At 44.9% G+C, this 8,813-nt stretch overlaps 1 pseudogene; it reads right to left on the reverse strand.

Moving 5' to 3' along the window:
- Positions 1–1,230: 1,230 nt before the first annotated feature.
- LOC102423887 lies at positions 1,231–2,972 on the reverse strand (annotated as a pseudogene).
- Between the last annotated feature and the right edge of the window lie 5,841 nt (positions 2,973–8,813).

The following is an 8,813-nucleotide window of genomic DNA, read 5'->3' on the forward strand; positions in this document are numbered from 1 at the left end:
AATGTGGTATCATGTTGAGACCAAGCCTCACCGATCAGGAAATGCTTGTATGGCAGAATAGTCTCACCATTAAAAACACACAGCACCATTTCCTGGAGAATCCATGCTACCTTCAGGACTGGTTGGGCAGTGGTATTTTTCATGAAATGAAAATGGAAAATGACCCAGAAATGCAAAAATAGAGAGATTCAAACAATGCCCATGGGGCTTAGGAGAGTGTATGGGCTGCTCAGGGGTACGTGAACTCATTTGAGGGCCTCAAGTATTAGGAGCTGCTCCAGAATGCCTGGGAGGGATCTGGGCTCCTCAACCACCTGAATCCAAAATAGCTCAGTCTCAACCCCTGGCTAGAAGGTGCTGAGACCACAAAGCCCATGTCCAGGCCCAGAGCTTTTCCCACCTCCTTAGGGTTTAGACTCCGGGAGCACAGATGTCATAATTACTTGTGGGTGACTCTTCAGCTCAGGCCCAGTTCCCCACCCTCCACACTGACAGCAGGGTCCCTCCCCTCCTGTCCTTTCCCTCACTGTGTGCTCTGCTCTCATGAGAACCCTTATGGCTGGTTCGCCACAGGGTTCCAGCCTGGTCAGTGATGGTGTTCGCATGTGTTGACTCGTTTGGTGAAAAAACACACAAATATATTGATCAGAGAGCAAGAGAGAAGAATAGGGATATAAGCTTTATTTTAAATTTAAAGAAAAACTGAAAATGAGTATTTTTTACAAATTATACCAACACTGAAAACGTAATTTGGGAATGTTGAACATTAGTTCTCAATTCAAAATAATGACATGTCTTGGTGTTGGCTAATGTAAAGTTTATTTAAACCTAGTACTTTATATAAGCTTAACCATTTCATCCTTCCTGAAATTCAGTGATTATGATTCAACTTTAGAAGGTTAAAGCAGTCTTCTATGTAAAACCGCAAATACCTTTTTGAAATACAATATATTTACACCAGCGAGGAAATGATAAAAAACCTGTGAAAACCACATGGGACTTGCCGAAAAGGCTGCCTACATACAGAGGGAGCATTTCGCCTCAGCACACACACGTGATTCAACAGACTCCCTCACGTTCTCTTACACAGCCACCTGCGTGGTTATAAATGCCGCTCTAGCATGTATGAACTGAAAATAACATATGTTTTAAAAGGTCCTTGAAGACACAGGGGAGTGGAATGAGCCTGCGCTGAGAGCAGCACCACACAGGCTGTTATGAGGATGTGGCCTAGCTGCCAGCCCAGCGGGCTCCGCCCCTGGGGAAGCAGGCCCCGCCCCGTGGGAACAGGCCCCACCCCAGGGAAGCAGGCCCCGCCCTCAGAAAGCCAGCAGAGGTGGACCAAGAAAGACTGATGGTCTTGTTGGTGATCTCCACTGCCTCCTGGACATCGTCCTCCTTGATAACCAGCGGAGGCAGAACCTGATGATGTCGCCGTGGGTGGGCTTGGCCAGAAGTCCATTATCTCGAAGGCGCAGGCGCACCTTCCAAGTATCGGAATCTTTGGTTTCCTGGGTGACGGTGGCGTTCAGCAGCCCCTTCCCACGCACTGCGGTCACGATGTCCCAGGGCAGCTTCCTGAGCTCATTCTCTTCTTCCAAAACTTCACAGGTGCCGTTGGCCCCGCGGCTGCCCAGGGGGTTGCCCCTGTACGTGGAGCTGAGCTCCCCAGGCTGGATGGTCAACATGATCTCGTGGTCACACAGCACCGCCCACACGGGGTACAGGCCACCGGAAAGGGCCTTGCCCAGGAGGACGAGGTCAGGCCTGACGTTTGCATGGCCGACCGCCAGCCATCGACCAGTCCTGGCCAGTCCCGTCTGGGTCTCATCCAATAAACAGGATCTGGTGCTGGGCGCAGAGCTCGCACACACCCCTCAGGCAGCCTGGGTCGGGACAATGACGCCCGCCTCGCCCTGAATGGGTTCGACCATGAACGCAGCAACGTTTGGATCCTGAAGAGCACGCTCAAGAGCAGGTAGGTCGTTGTAGGGAATGATCTCGAACCCCGGCATGAAGGGGCCAAAGCCGTCGTCGCTGCTGGGGTCCATGGAATTGGAGATGGCACACAGAGTCCTGCCCCAAAAGTTTCCACCTACGAAGACCATCTTGGCTTTGTCCTTGGGGATGCCCTTCACGGTGCAGCCCCACAGCCGCGCTAGCTTGCAAGTGGTCTCCCCGGCCTCCACCCTGTCTGTGCTCATGGGGAGAACCTGGTGGTAGTTGAAGAGCTTCCTGACGTTCTCCTCGTCTTCGCCCGGCACGTTGTTGTAGGAGGCCCGCGAGGTCAGCGTCAGCTTCCCCGCCTGGCTCTTCAGGGCAGCCACAATCTTGGGGTGGCAATGCCCTTGGTTGACGGCGCTGTGCGTACTCAGAAAATCAAAGCATTTCCTGCCTTCCGCATCCCACAGGGAAATACCTGTCCCTCTCTCCAGGGTGACCAGTAAGAGGTGGTAAAGAGTGTCCCAAAATTCACGCAAGATTTGAATTTTGCGTGAGCATTAACAACGACAAAAAATAAAAGCCCAATTTCACTTGGTTTATTGAATCAGATTTTAATATCTGTTACCCTATGATTTCAATCCCTTCAATTTGATAAGCATTACCAAGTACCAATTATGGCCCAGGAGCCGGGACAATGAAGACCAAGGCTTTGCGTATGTACCAGCAAAGCTGTGGAGGCCATTTACCCGTTATGCTATTCCATACAAAACCCTATACTGTATACATTTTGAATCAATAAAAAATTTACAATTTTTCATTATAAACCTGTGTTTTCTATCAAAATTACTTCTTGCGTGAATTTTGGGACACCCTTTAGTTGTGAGCGCCATACTTGGCTTCCCCGTTCAAAAACGTCATCCGACCATAGAGGGCCTTGGACCATCTTCTTAGTCGCCACGGATGTAGGAGAAGTCACTGGCGTGTGGGCGCCCCGCCACAGTCTGCAGACGAGCTAGCTTGGAAAGCATCGTGTCCGCAGAGAAAGAATTCCACCAACCAGCTACCCTTTCTCCTGCGGTTAGGATGGAAATGCAGATTGCTCAGCCTGGATCCAGGGACGACCTGCTGGGTCCAATAATCCCTGGTGGCGCCTCTGGCTCCAGAACCAGCGGCTATGTCTTGGTGGCAGCACATTGTTTGATTCTTGCATGGAGCCTGACTGAGGATGGAACCCACAACCTTGGCTCTATTGAGATGATGCTTTAATCAACTGAGCTCTCTGGCCAGGGAGAAACTTATCAGGGGTTTTTAGTAAAATAAGTCACTAATGTATCTGAGAATAGATAGATACCAGAACCACTGGGATGAGAGATAGTTATGGAAGACAACGACAATTCTCGGGTCACGCATCCCGGAACCAGAGAGGAGGGAGCCCGATTCTGGGTTGTGTCACCTGACAACTGCCCTCTCATAATCCAGGACCCCTCAGCAGGTATTGGAGAGCTGGTTTCGGCCCAATTCCCTGGAGGCCAGGCCGCAGGACCTCACCTGCCAGAGGGATCCCACTCATTCCACAGATACCCTTGAAGCCAAGGTGCTGCCCCAGGTGGAGCCTAATAGGGAGGGACTGGGGGAGGTTGGCATTAGGCTGTGTCAGACCCGTCTCAGCCAGTCCCACCCCACTTGTCACATTCTAATTAATTTCCTTTCAATGTGCACAAGTCCATACACCCAGTCACTAGTAAAAGAAAATGATGTACTACTGAAATATCTTATGTCCATGTTCAATGCCATCATTTTCGCAGTTTGAATGTAGTTATGACATTTACACCAGGGAAATTTTCAACTACCACAAACCTAGACTTCAATGTATCATTAAATGCTTAAACTTAAAGAACACTGGTGGAGAATTAACAATGCAGATTAAATGTATAAGTGTCTGGTACAAGTGGGCTATAAATCATACATAGGGTAAAAATTAAGAAAAACCATTTTGTTTATAGAATTCAAAAACCAAGAATGCCATATGGCCAAAAAATCAGTCGAGTCACTGAGGACTGAGTGAAATTCAAACATATGTCTTAGAGGCTGCACCGCCCTCCTATTGGTTAGAATAGAATAATAAATTAAGTTTAAAAGTAAACAAAAAATCCTGATCATTTTAACAAAGAAGATAAAGACAGTGAAAGAAATACATGAAGAAATCATCACCATCAAATATCTTTTTGGAAATGAAGTAAAACAAAAGCGAGTTAACAGTACACTCATTGATGGGGCTAGTACTTAAAAAGATTAACCTTTGCATGTGCTGGCAGAGTTGCATAGAATTTTCTGGGTGGGTGGGAAGGCAAACTGATTGACCATTTGAGGTCACAGTTCCATATATGTTGAAATGTACCACATTCACTGACACTGGAACAGTTTAATAAGACACACATCTGTAGAAAGAATGGAATACAATATTCTGAGCTGTTTTATTTTTAAAACCCCAAACGTAGAAATAACTGAAATTATAGGCAGCTCAATAGTAAAAGTGGTTATCCATAGAATACAATATTTTCTAGAAATAAAAAATTATTTATATAAACGTTAGTGTTAAATCTCAAACATCTGTATAGCATGAAGGAAGCTAGTGTTTGTTAAAGAGAATTCACCTTATAGTGCCAATAAATTTATGAAAAATATGAACTACTCTATTGGAAAGGAAGGTAAATCAATGTCTGCATGGAGGGTTGGGGAAGCAGAAATATTACAAAATGACTGGAGGTAAATACAGAGTGTGGCAAATTCAGGTTTAGAGTAGTTGGTGTTGAAAATAATGCACTAATAAATAACAACACAAATATAAAAACACCCTTAAAAAAAAGATCATAAACCAGAGCAGAGGAGAGCACAGAGTTTGCAGGTTGGTGAATAAAAAATCCCCCAAATTTATCAAAGCATAATGTGAGTACCACTATGTCCCTGAAAGAGGTAGCACTGCTTAGCTGAGAACAGCTGCTCTGGATGAATCCTGGGTCAGGTCCATTCTCCAGTCATAGAGAAATGAAGATACTGCCAAGAGCTTGGAGGAATCATAATTACCTCAAACAGAAGCGAGAACACAGAATACATTCCCCTGAGCACCCAGGGAATGTGATCGATGCAAACTCCTCAGGTGAGGCAGGTGTTAGCTGTGAAATCTCTTTAGTTGTTGGGATCCATTATAAATCACATATACATCTCCAGCTTACAACAATGGGTTTCTGGCTCCTCCAAGCCAACTCCCAGTTTGGCCTGAAGTTAAAAGTTAACCTTGCGATTTAGCCTGGAGTTAAAGAATAACAGACCCTCACCCTAAGCACAAAGCCTGTTACATCCTTAACGACCTCTGCGACAGTTACATCCTTAACGACTTCCTTTGCCCACCCCCTCCTCTAACAACATAAATACCACCCGCTGTAAAAATAAAACTGAGGCTTGATCAGAACTTTGTCTTGCCTCCATTTCTTCGCGTCTCCTATCCTCTCATTCCTTTGCAGGATTTGGTGCGGTATACCCACGAAGCGTGCCCTGCAGGTCGGGGCATTTAGTGATAAACACTCATAGTGACATCATTTGGGTTGTAGGTCTGGACATGTTAGCAAGTACAACACAGATCCTTCAAGTCCCACTTGTACCTCAATTTTCTGACGAATCTAGCAGAGTGTATGTTCTCATTAAAGGGGTTTACATTCATGTAAATGGGTCCCATAGAGCCCCTTAAGTGTTCTTATTCTTAGTGAGAAAAATAAAACATTCCCTGCACATTTACTTCTTTTCTCCAGTGTGAAATTACAGGTGTCTAACCAGGTTATAGTTGTAGCTAAAAGGAATCCCACACTCACTACACTCATGTGGCTTTTATCGAGTATGAACTCTGTGGTGTTTCCTGAGGGCAGACCTTGCACTGAAATGCTTCCCACATTCACTACACTCATATGGCTTTTCTCCAGTGTGAACTCTGCGGTGGTTAATGAGGGTAGCCTTTTCTCTGAAATGTTTCCCACAATCGCTACACTCATATGGCTTTTCTCCAGTGTGAACTCGTTGGTGTATATTACGGGCAGCCCTTTCACAGAAATGCTTCCCACATTCACTACACTCATATGGCTTTTCACCAGTGTGAACTCTGTGGTGTTTAGTGAGGTGAGACCTCTGACGAAAGGATATCCCACATTCACTACACTCATATGGCTTTTCTCCAGTGTGAACTCTATAGTGTTTAGTGAGTTCAGCCCTTTCAGTAAAATGCTTCCCACATTCACTACACTCATATGGCTTTTCTCCAGTGTGAACTCTGCGGTGTTTAGTGAGGGCAGCTTTTTCTCTGAAATGCTTCCCACATTCACTACACTCATATGGCTTTTCTCCAGTGTGAACTCTTTGGTGCACAGTGAGGTGACACTTTTGACGAAAGGATATCCCACATTCACTGCACTCATATGGCTTTTCTCTAGTGTGAACACTGTGGTGTTTAGTGAGGGCAGCCTTTTCTCTGAAATGCTTCCCACATTCACTACACTCATATGGATTTTCTCCAGTGTGAACTCTTTGGTGTACAATGAGGCGACACTTTTGATGAAAGGATATCCCACATTCACTGCACTCATAAGGCTTTTCTCCAGTGTGAACTCTTTGGTGCACAGTGAGGCGACACTTTTGACGAAAGGATATCCCACATTCACTGCACTCATAAGGCTTTTCTCCAGTGTGAACTCTCCCATGTGGAGGGTGGTTAAACATTTGTCTACACACTTCCCCACATTTATTATACTCATAAATCATATCTCCAGAGCAGAGATCTTTCTGATAAGGAACTTTCTGTTTCTGGCTGTCAGTTCTTTCACATTCAACCCACTGGTGATGTCTTTTTCCACTGAGAAATTCCTGTGAAATCTCATTGTTACTGTGTGGCTCCATAGTGTTAAGAGTGGCCTGGTGCTGGAAAAGCCCTAACATGGCTGAGGAGTCTTCCCCAACCTCCATACTAGCTACAGGCATCCCAGATAAGTAGAAGCAGCAACAGGTCACAAGCGAGGGACTCTCCATATCTTCTTTCCAGGGCTTCTCTCCACTGGCATCCTTCTGTTGCTGGTGAGGGTTTGCACTGGAACACAAGTCTCTCAAACATGCATCACTTAAGAACACATTCTTCTCAAAGTAAACCACTTGTAACTCACTCAGGTGCAAAATATCTTTTAACACTGAGAAGCACGGTTTACACAGATGGGTCCTCTGGGTGGCTGCAGCTGTCCTGGAAGCCCTGACCTGAGAATCTCCTATAGATACACTGTGCTGAGAATAGGCCTCCACATCATCCATCTTACGCCAAGGACCTGAAAACAGAGGAATGATGACAAAATGAATGTTGACTCTGGTGACAGCGGGAAGTCCCATTATAAAAGTGGGTTGCACATACTACATTGGTTTCATGCAATTGGCTGAAAATAAAAGACCTGAAAGATGGATTAGTAAGAGGTCACTCTGAAGTTCTTGAGCACTGAAGATCACAAAACAAGGGAGACTTCAGCAGAAATAGAGCAAAAACAAGACAAGTACCACATGGAGGAGAAGTGGACTGTCCAGCTCATTCTGCTGCTAACAGCATTCAGTAGATCAGTGATGGCGAACCTATGACACGTGTGTCAAAGTTGACATGTAAACTCATTTTTTGGGTTGATTTTTCTTTGTAAAATGGCATTTAAATACATAAAATAAATATCACAAATATAAATCTTTGTTTTACTATGGTTGCAAATATCAGAAAAATTCTATTTGTGACATGGCACCAGAGTTAATTTAGGGTTTTTCAAAATGCTGACATGCTAAGCTCTAAAGGTTTGCCATCACTGCATCAGATCTTCTATGCTGGTGACATGGGCAAGCTGTGCAGAAGGTTGGTTACATCTCATTCCAAGTAAAATTCAATAAACAAGTAGCTGGTATTTTAGGGGTATTTAAGCATGTACACTGAGTGGCCAGATTATCATGACCACCCCATCAGTACAAAGAAATGAATTAGTTATGCAAAGAATAATAATAATAATGATAATAAAACCTTGAGAGTATTTGCTTAGGAAGTTTTCAATATTGAGTATTTTGGAAGTGTCAATGAAGTGCTGACGGGGTGGTCATTATAATCTGGCCACTCAGTGTATGTGCTCCTTATAACGCTTGCATAGGTCCATGTTGTAGAATACTGCAGAAAGAGAAGTGCAAAGGAATAGGTGATGTAAAAAGGACACAAAGGCAAAGATATCCAAAGCTAGAAAGTCATTGATGAAATGAGAAGCCAGCAAAGTGTCAAATATGGAAAAGGAAATGTATAAATGAGGGGTGGCCATTGGAACTTGCACCAAACATCATTAGACAGGAACAGTTCCTGGTACAATCTGAACACCATCCTTATGTCATACCTCCCCCGAGCTGCCACTCAGCCAGACAAGGCTTCCCCTAGGAACATCCTGTATGTTCACCCTGCAGAAACCCAGTGTTCTCCCTGCACCTCCTTCTCTAGAAATATCTACAAACTAAATATTCCAAGTATCAATGAAAGACAACAGAGGTGAACAGCCATCACTTGCGCATTGCATTCGGCTTGCAACAGTATTCACAGAAGGTAATATTACAAACAACAATGGAAGGAGGGTCTTACAATAACAGCCCCTGGTTCATGTATATAAAGAAGATACCTGGCACAGGCATTCACCAAGGTCCTTATCTACAGAAAAGGTGCCGAAGTGGAGGCCATGGATCTGAATATAGTCACCCTTCCTGGGTGCGGAAGAGCAGGAGGGACCCATTAAGCTTTCTGTAAGACTGCTGACACCCAGACACTTCCTGCAGTT

The sequence above is a fragment of the Myotis lucifugus genome, unplaced genomic scaffold (assembly GCF_000147115.1).
Source record: "Myotis lucifugus unplaced genomic scaffold, Myoluc2.0 scaffold_3010, whole genome shotgun sequence".
Classification (NCBI taxonomy): Eukaryota; Metazoa; Chordata; class Mammalia; order Chiroptera; family Vespertilionidae; genus Myotis; species Myotis lucifugus.